Below are 9865 nucleotides of genomic sequence, written 5' to 3'. Positions count from 1 at the left end.
CAGCTAAGACACAAAGACTCAACATAGAAAGAGAATTTAAAACCAATTTCCCTTATTAACATTGACACAAAAATACTCAAAAAAAATACTCACAAACCTAACCCAAAAATATCACTGGCCATGATCAAGAAAGCTTCACCTCAGGCATGCAGGGGTGGTTCAATATACAAAAACCCATCAACGTAATACACCACATAAACAAACTGAAAGGAAAAAACACATGATCATCTCTTTAGATGCTGAAAAAACATTTGGCAAAATCCAAAACCCCTTCATGCTAAAAGTCTTGGAAAGATCAAGTATAAATGGCACATACCTAAATACACTAAAGGTAATATACAGCAAGCCTATACCCAACATCAAATTAATGAAGAGAAACTTAAAGCAATTCCACTGAAATCAGGGACAAGGCAAGGCTACTCTTGCCTTGTCTATTCAATATAGTACTTGAAGTAAAAGGCAAAATATGTATACAGTCTGAAGAGAAACTAGAGTATATTCTATTCAATATAGTATTTGAAGTCCTAGCTAAAGCAAGATGACAACTAAAAGGAGATCAAGGGGATACAAATTGGAAAAGAAGTCAAAGTACTACTATATGCAGATGATATGATCGTATATATAAATGACCCCAAAAATACTGCCAGAGAACTTCTATATCTGATAAACATCTTCAGCAAAATGGCTGGATACAAAATTAACTCAAAACAGCCAGTAGCCCTCCTATATACAAGCAACAAACAAATAGGCTGAGAAAGAAATTAAGAAAGTAACACCCTTCACAACAGCCACAAACAATATAAAGTATCTTGGTGTAACTCTAACCAAGCAAGTGAAAGACCTGTATAACAAGAACTTGAAGTCTCTGAAGAAAGAAATTAAAGAAGATATCATAAATGGAAAGATCTCCCATGCTCATGGGTTAGTAGGATTAACATAGTAAAAATGGCCATCTTAACAAAAACAATCCACAGATTCAATACAATCAGCATCAAAATACCAGCACAAGTCTTTACAGACCTTGAAAAAACACTTCTTCATATAGGAAAAGGAAAAGCCCAGAATAGCTAAAACAACCATGTACAATAAAAGAAGTTCTGGAGGTATTCCCAGCCCTGATTTCAAGGTGTGCTATACAGCAATCATAGTAAAAACTATATGGCACTGGCATAGAAACAGACTAGTTGTTCAATGGAATCAAATTGAAAACCCAAAAATAAATCCACACACCTATGGACCCTTGATTTTTTAACAAAGAAGCCAAAACCATACAGTGGAAAAAAGAAAGCATCTTCAACAAATGGTGCTGGTCTAACTGGATGCCAACATGTAGAAAAATGCAAATAGATCCGTATTTAACACCCATCACAAAACTAAAGTCCATATGGGTCAAAGGCTTCAACATAAAAATAGACACACTAACTGCTCACTTCGGCAGCACATATGCTAAAATTGGAAAAATAGACACACTAAATCTATTACAAGAGTAAGTGGAGACCAGCCTTCAACTCATTGGCACAGGACACAAGTTCCTAAACAGGACATCAATAACTCAGACTCTAAGGTCAACAATTAATAAATGGGATCTCATGAAACTGAAAAACTTCTGTAAGGCAAAGGGCTCTGTCAATAGAACAAAATGGCAGCCTATAAATCAAGAAAATATCTTCACCAACCCTACATCCAACAAAGGGCTAATGTCCAAAATATATGAAGAACTTAAGATATTAAACATCAACAAACCAAATAATCCAATTAAAAATGGGGTACAGAGAATTCTCAACAGAGGAATTTCAAATGGCCAAGAAGTTCTTAAGGAAATGCTTAACATTTTTAGTCATCATGGAAATGAAAATCAAAATGACTCTGAGATTCCATCTTACACCTACCAGAATGGCTAAGATCAAAAACTCAAATGACAGCACCTGCTGGTGAGGATGTTGAGAAAGGGGAACAACCCTCCATTGCTGGTGGGAGTGTAAACTTGCACAATCACTTTGGAAATCAATCTAGTGCTTTCTCAGAAAAATTGGAATAGCTCTACCTCAAGACCCAGCTATACCACTCCTGGGCATATACCCAAAAGATGTTCCAACATACAACAAGGACACTTGCTCAACTATGTTCATGCAGCTTTACTCATAATATCCAGAAATTGGAAAACAATCCAGATGTCCCTCAACCAAAGAATGGATAAAGAAAATGTGTAGAATACAACTCAGCTATTAAAAAACAAGGAAATCACGAAAGTTGTAGGCAAATGGATGGAACTAGAAAAGATCATCCTGAGTGAGGTAACCCAGGCCCAGAAAGACACACATGGTATGGACTCATTTTTAAGTGGCTATTAGCCATACATTGTAGGATAACCATACTACAATTCACAGACCAGAAGCAGCTAAGTAACAAGGAGTGGCCAAGGGAGGAAGCTTAATTCTCACTTGGAAGGAGAAATAGAATTGACAGAGAAAGTGAATGAAGAGAAGGAACCAGGTAGGAGAAGGAGTGTAGAGGAAAATGAAGGTGAGGATCAGATGTGGGGAAAGTGAGCTTGGAGACCAGAGGGCTTGGAGAGAGAAGAGAAACTGAGGTCATCTCTGAGACAAACTAGAGACCTGCAACAGGTCCTGGGTAGGTATGGGGGTGACTCTAATGAAGATTCATAGTAGTAGGGAGTCATGGAGATGACTGAAGAAGCCACCACCTGGCAAACCAGGACTTCGAGTGGAGTGAGGGGAACACCAACCCACCCACAGAAACTTTGACCCAAAACTTACCCTGCCTACAAGATGTACAGGGATAAAGACAGAGCAGAGATTGAGGGAATGTCCAAGCAATGCCTGGACCAACCTGAGACCCACCCCTCACACTGTTAATGGTAACTGAGAGTCTAGCATAGCTGTCCTCTGAGAGGCTCCACCCAGCAGGAGATCAAAACATGCTGAGACAGTCAAACATTAGGCTGAGCAGGAAGCCTTGTGGAAGAGTGGAGGAGAAGGATAGAAGGACCCAGAGGGGACATGAACTTCCCAAGAAGACCAACAGTGTTAAATAACCTGGCCCCACGGAGACATATAGAGACTGAAGCATGAACCAAGGACTATGTAGGGCCTGGACTTAGGCCCCCTACACACATATAGCCAATGGGTAGCTTAGTCTTCATGTAGGTATTGCCTGCTTTCAGACCATAACCTCCCCCCTTCCCCCCCCCCCATAGGAGTGCCTTGTCGGGTCTCAGTGGAAGAAGATATGCTTAGTCCTCTTTCAACTTAATGTACTATGGTGAGTTGAGGGGGGGGGAATCCCCTTTGTTGAGGAGTAGGGGAGGGATGATAGAAGGAAGAGGGAGGGAGGGTGGGACCGGGAGGAGAGGAAGGAAGGAAGTATGATCTGGATGTGAAGTGAATAAATTTTAAACAATAATTTTTTAAAAGTTAATTTTCCATTTTTTTTTTTTCTATCTCTTCTAAGCATGCTTTTCCTAACACTTTGGGCTTTTTTCTTTCTTTCTCAAAAGCTCCCCTCCCCACCATGTGGCTGACTCCACTTTGGCTTAGCTGGAACAGCGTACCTTTTTCTCTTTCTGTGCTTCATCTTCCTCCTTCAGGCACCTGCCAAGATTTTCAGCTTGCCTGCCCTGCTCTGTTGCTTTTAAATCTAATGAATTTGTTCCTAAGCTTCTCTTTGAGTCTGTCCTTAAGTTCTTTTATCAATAAGACTAAGAGCCTCAAGAGAGGGCCCTGGTTTCTCCCATGACATGTGGTCACCCTGTTGAGAACCCCTCACCCTCAAATCTTCAGTAAACTGTAGGTGTTTGCACTGGAGGAGAAGACACATCACTACAAGGCAGAAAGAGGGCAGCAGCTAAAACAAAAGGAGCATTTCACCAGCACTTTCAAAATAGAAGTTTGCAACCCACAGCACCTCAGAGCTGAGACAATTCCATTTCGGCCTGCACCTAAATCCACTAACATAGTACGACCACCCACGTTCTCTCAGAGTGAGACTAGCTGGGTCTGCCAGAGAGCTGACCAGAAGAGCACATACTCTTCCCGGGGAGTCTTCCCTAGCTGTCAGTCACAAGCTTTGCTGCTGCCACAAGGTGATCCCGAGAGCTCAAAAGGCCATGCCCCTAAGAAGGACATTCACCAGAATAAAATATAAGCACCCAGACAAATCCAAGGCAACGAAGATGTAGCCAGGCTAGACAGGACAAAATCACCGTCAGCTCAGATTGAGCATGAAAAGCTAGGCAGGCAGTCCTCCACAGGGCCTGTTAGGCCAGCATGGAAATTGCACGTTCTAAAGTGGATGTTATAAAGAGAGGAGTAGGGATGGGCAAGGGTGCTTGCCTTTAATCCTAGCACTCAGGACACAAAGGCAGACTGATCTGTGTAAGTGAAGCCAACCAGATTCTACATAGTGAGTTCCAGGCTAGCCAGGGATTTTTCATACTTTGTCTCCAAAAAAAAAAAAGAAGGGGTAGTAAGTGGGAAAAGGGCCTATGAACAGGCCAGTTGAGAGAAGGTTCAAGAGAAGTACCAGAGGACCAACTGGGTCCTCTCCCAAGGTGACAATCACTGTCAGTAGCCAGGAGATCAGGTTGATGAAGTCCAAGGGAGATCTCATCCTAAGGCCATGTCTCTCCTCCAGGAAGCCTGAGGAGACACCCAGCAGAAGCGTACCAGAACACAGGGAGGGGAGACCATACCATGAGGCCTCTGGCCACAGTGGATTATAAAGAGTCTAGGATCTTCCAAATGGCCAAGGATCGCTCAGAGAGAAAGAGCACACCAAAGAGAAACCCAGCCAACAGAAACCTGCCATGTATACCCTTATGTAATTTTCAAATTTGTTTTGTAGTTCTCAGTTTCATCCACTGTATGTTTAAATTTTATTTTTTCTTATTGTTGAGGCAATATATACTCTCAGGAGATTATATATATATATGGTAAAAGCACATGAAAACTTAAACTTTATATTTTTTCCCTGATCCCTGCGATATTCATTATTTATATGTTGATGTTTATTCTCTATTCCTTATATACCTACAGAATAATTATTGTCACAAGTTCAAGATCGTATTGCACAATCCCATTTGGAAACCTGCTATTTTCACCTAAAGTGCATAAACATTTTTTCCACACTGTTTCTGTCTCGATCGACTGCTGTTTATGATAAATGAAATCCCCTGGAACTAGGCATGGTCCTGGAGATTTATGGTGTAAATCAGGAAAAAGCAGCTTGGGCATAAGGGGCAAGCACCTGGGAGCCCTCCTGACCATGGCAAGCTCTCTGCTCAGGGCACGATGCGTCTACAACCCAGTTCCCTGCTTCTGTGGATGGCAGCCAGCCAGCTACCCACCTCACCCACTCCACCTGCCTCCTCTCATTCCAAATGCATGATACCCAAATGCCCACAGTAGGCAATCAAACCACTCTGTATGTGTCATCTCTGCACCACTGAAACAATCTGCACAGCTGACAGGAGCGAGGAAGGTAGATAGTGTGCCAGTCTGTTAGGGAAACTGACTGACTTATAGATATTATTTCCTGTTTCCTCAAAGGTTATATGCCAGGAAGGCAGCCTGTGTTTGTCAGGGGAAACTAAATGTTGCTTATGGAAACCTCAAAGGTGTATTTCCTGCTCACAGCCTGCCCTACCCTACATCAGTGGAGACAGAAAGAGGAGGGGTTTGGGGGGAGCCATTCAAAGACCATGGCTCTCTTCCATCAAGATGCTCCCCTATCCTGCAGAGCTTTAGAGGTGTCTTCAGCACCTTCTGACCTCAGGAAAAGTAGTTGCTTCTGGTCCATTTGCTTCTAAGCAGTTCCATATGTGAAATAAACACAGCTTAGGTCCTTTCCTCAACATAAAGATAAAATGGATACAGAGAGGTAGTGGGGGGGGCTGTCATTTTCACAGTTATCTACAAGGTCACTGAAGAGTAGCCACACCCAAGCTAACCTCCCCTTCAGGACAGAGTCACTTTGCCTAACTGGAAAGTTTTAGCTTTCTCGGCTTCCCAAACCCCCCTCTATCATTTCTTACTGTTGAGAAAGCAGCCAGCTTTTCCAGCCAGTCTGAGATGGAGGGCAGTGTCTCACGTGTCTCCCTAGAACCTTGACACTAGGCTCCTCACAGAGTGAAGGGCAATTGCACTCCCTCTAAACGTGGCCTGCTCCTAGTGGCCCTATGAAATAAATGGCATGAGGTAGGAGGAACCAGTGTGACTGCTGAGGCTAAGCCGTAAAGGTGATTGTTACAATGACCCTGATCCACACGGTTGCCATGATCTGAGGCAACGCAGGCAAAGCCGTGTGGGGAAAATGCGAGATATTTGTGTAGAGAGGTCCTGAAGCTCCCATCCAACAACCAGATTCAGATAACAGACGCCTGACTGGATGGATGGATGAGGCTCTGAGTTCCCAGCCCCAACCTCAACCTTCTAACATCAAAGAGCAGGAACCAGATGTTCATGCTATACCCTATTTGAACTCATGATACACAAAACCTAAGGCCATATGAATGGTGATGACATTAGCTATAGGGTGCCTGTTACACATTCAGAACAGTGGAACATATGATTCCCCTCATTTTTTTCATTCTTTCTGTTGGCTGTTCTTTTTCTTTCCACTGGCTAATTCTTCTCTAACTCCCCTTTGATGGAGATACCTTGCCGGTAGAAAAGCTCATGATGGAGATACCTTGCCGGTAGAAAAGCTCACCATGCCAGGCATGCGCACACTGCAGATTCTGTTTCTGAACACTCCTTGGAGCTAACACTGCTTGAAATTCTACCAGAAACTCTGCCAACATTGTTCAGGGCTCTCCAGCCTGGGGACTTCCCCAGTCGTTTTCTTTACTGTCCACCATTTGGCTGTGGGATCAAGGTTTCATGTCCTACATCAAACCTATGGGTCAAACGACTCTTCCAGAGGGGTCACATATCAGATAGCCTGTATATGATTTTTACATTATAATTCATAACAGAAGAAAACTACAATTATGAAGTAGCAGTGAAAATAATTTTATGGATGGGGTTCCATACACAACATGAGAAACTGTATTAAAGCGTCGCAGCATTAAGAAGGCTGAGAACCACTGGTTTTGTTAGAACAGTTTGAGGAGAGTTTCCAAACTTCTCAAAGTAGCCTACCATGTACAACAATCTTGCCTTTCAACAACTTGATCTACAGTTTTATTTTCCCCACTACAGGCTCTCTCAGTCTCGTTGATTGGCCATTACCAAGACTCAACAGCCTCCCTAAGACCCTGGAAATCTTGCCATTAAGGAGGAGTCTAGAGCTGACCAGAGATCTGGCCTAGAAGTAGCTGCCTGATCTCAGCCTACACTCCATTGTCCTCAACTGAGTCATGTGACCCTGCACAGCTACAATGGCTTTGCTTTCAGAAGTTAACCGTTGACAACAGTGACCTGAAACATCTCACGCTGAACATTCTAGAAACAAACAATTCTTAGGTTGTAAGCTGTGCTTGGTTTTAAATCTCTCACAGCCTTGTTCTAGGATAAGAAAACAACACCCCTTTGTCCAGGGTGTGCATGCTAGGTATCCTACAAGCGGTTAGTTTTGTAGTTTTCAAGGGCACCGTCATGGCAGCATGAGGCTAATGCATAAGCCCCCACATAGAAGACTAAGGCTATCTTGCAAACCCAAACCATTCATCTCACTTCTTCTCATCTGGAGGCATCGCTTCATCTCTTAAGAAGTAGGATGGGCTTTCTGGACCTGGCCGAGCAGAAGGCACCATCATGGGTGCTGACATTCATCACAACAAGGACCGAAAGGTTTGGCACCAGGAGCCCAAGAGCCAGCACATCTACCTGTAGCTGCCAGTCAAGCTGTACAGGTTTCTGGCCAGATGAACCAACTCCACTTTCAATCAGGTTGTGCTGAAGACGTTATTCATGAGTCGCACCAACTGGCTACCTCTGTCCCTGTCACGCATGATCCGAAAGATGAAGCTTCCTGGCCAAGAAAACAAAACCGCCGTGGTTGTGGGGACGGTCACAGATGATGTGAGGATCCCAGAAGTGCCCAAGCTGAAAGAGTGTGCACCACGAGTGAGCAGCCTCAAGGCTGGGAGTAAGATCCTCACCTTCGACCAGCTGGCCCTGGAGTCTCCCAAAGGCCGAAGCACCGTGCTCCTGTCTGGTCTTCGGAAGGGCCAAGAAGTGTACCAGCATTTTGGCAAGGCCCCAGGGACCCCACACAGCCACACCAAACCCTATATCTGCTCCAAGGGCCAGAAATTTGGGTGTGCCAGAGGCCGAAGGGCCAGCCGAGGCTACAAAAACTAACCCTGGATCTTACCATTATTAAAAAAGCTTTGGATGTTGAAAAAAAAGAAGTAGAGTGGGTACAGTATAGTAAAATATTTTAAAAAGAGGAACCACATTCTCACAAATTAAATCATTGTTCTATTATTAGCCTTTATATTCCTAACTTTACCATCGGTGTGTAGGTGTAAAATAATTATAGTGTATATAAAATCCACAGTTTAAGGCGTACAATGAAGGTCTTAGAACACATTCCCTATGGATAAGGAGAAACTACTGCGTAAAAGGGGCTTATGTGGTTACCTGGGCCCCTGCGAGGAAGAAATAGGAATTATGTGACCAACCTCCACAGCAGCATCAAGCTCTACCTGGATAGTGGTCTGACCAGATGCTCCCTAGAGTCTCTGCCAGGGCTGTGGCAGGATAAAGTGTCCTCCAGGAGGTCCATCCACATCTTCAACTCCAGACCCTGGGAATGGGTCATCTTACTTGGTAAAAGAAACGTGGCAGGTGTAGGCATTTGCTAAGAACAGGAGAGTAACTTGGATTTTCCAGGGCAGCCCAACCCAAGAACATGAAACTTGAAGCAGAGAAACCTTTACTGACGACAGTGGAAAGAGAAGGGATGCTAAGAAAGAGATAGGTGGTGCCGTCTTTGAAGATGCAAAAAGGGGACCAAGATGCTAAGATATCAAAGCAAAGGCTACACCAAAACCAGAATGGAGCACATCCCCACACACTCCTTGATTTTGGCTCTGTTGGGCTTCTGTCCTACAGAATAGCATAATAACAGATACAGGGGTATTTGGGCATGTGTATGTGTGTGTGTGTGTCTGTCTGTCTGTCTCTCTGTCTATGTCTGTGTGTGTCTGTATGTGTCTGTGTCTGTGTGCAGGCATGCTAGTTCCAGCAGAAGTCAGTTCCCACAGAAGTCAGAAGATGGTGTTAAATCTCCTGGAGTCACAGGACAAGCCAGGCTTTTGCTGAGCTCCAATGTGGGTGCTGGGTACTGATCTTGAAAGGCAGCATGCTCTTTGCTACTCAGCCCTTTCTCTGGCCTCCTATAAACTGTGTTTAACATTCATGCGCGTTTGATAGGACAGCAGTAGAAAATTAAGTATCCAGCAACTGCTCTCACCTCCTTTTGCAATGACTACTATCTCCGCAGCTCAGGGCTATGTAAAATTGTTTCCATGTTCTTCAAACTAGAGACTAGAAACTCTGAGGATACCCTGTGCTTGACCAATGTCTATGCCCACTGTTTGATCATTGTTTTCTTTTTTCCTTGTGCCCACACAGGCCACCTGCCCTGAAGGAAGCAGCAAATAGCAGAATAGCACAGTGTGAGTTCCGGACTCAGCTCCATACAGCTCCACACAGTACCCAAGGCTAGCCTTGGGTACAGCAGAGACAAACCTACCTAAAGATGGTCAGAGGTCAGCCCCAGATCCTGTAGTCATGGGGGCTCCACTTGGCATCTCAGCTGTAGCTCCTGCCAGCCATGCATCCACTTAGCAGCCTACTCAAAAGCTTCAACTGTTGCCTGTGCCATAGTCTCAGGC

General features: G+C 44.1%; 1 pseudogene; it reads left to right on the top strand.

The window, feature by feature from the left end:
• The first annotated feature begins 7775 nt into the window (after positions 1-7775).
• On the top strand, positions 7776-8324 carry LOC127197980 (60S ribosomal protein L18-like; annotated as a pseudogene).
• Positions 8325-9865: the final 1541 nt, after the last annotated feature.

Source organism: Acomys russatus, chromosome 14 (genome assembly GCF_903995435.1).
Source record: "Acomys russatus chromosome 14, mAcoRus1.1, whole genome shotgun sequence".
Lineage (NCBI taxonomy): Eukaryota > Metazoa > Chordata > Mammalia > Rodentia > Muridae > Acomys > Acomys russatus.
Note: the sequence above shows the minus strand (reverse complement) of the source record. Positions and strands in the feature narration are given on the sequence as shown.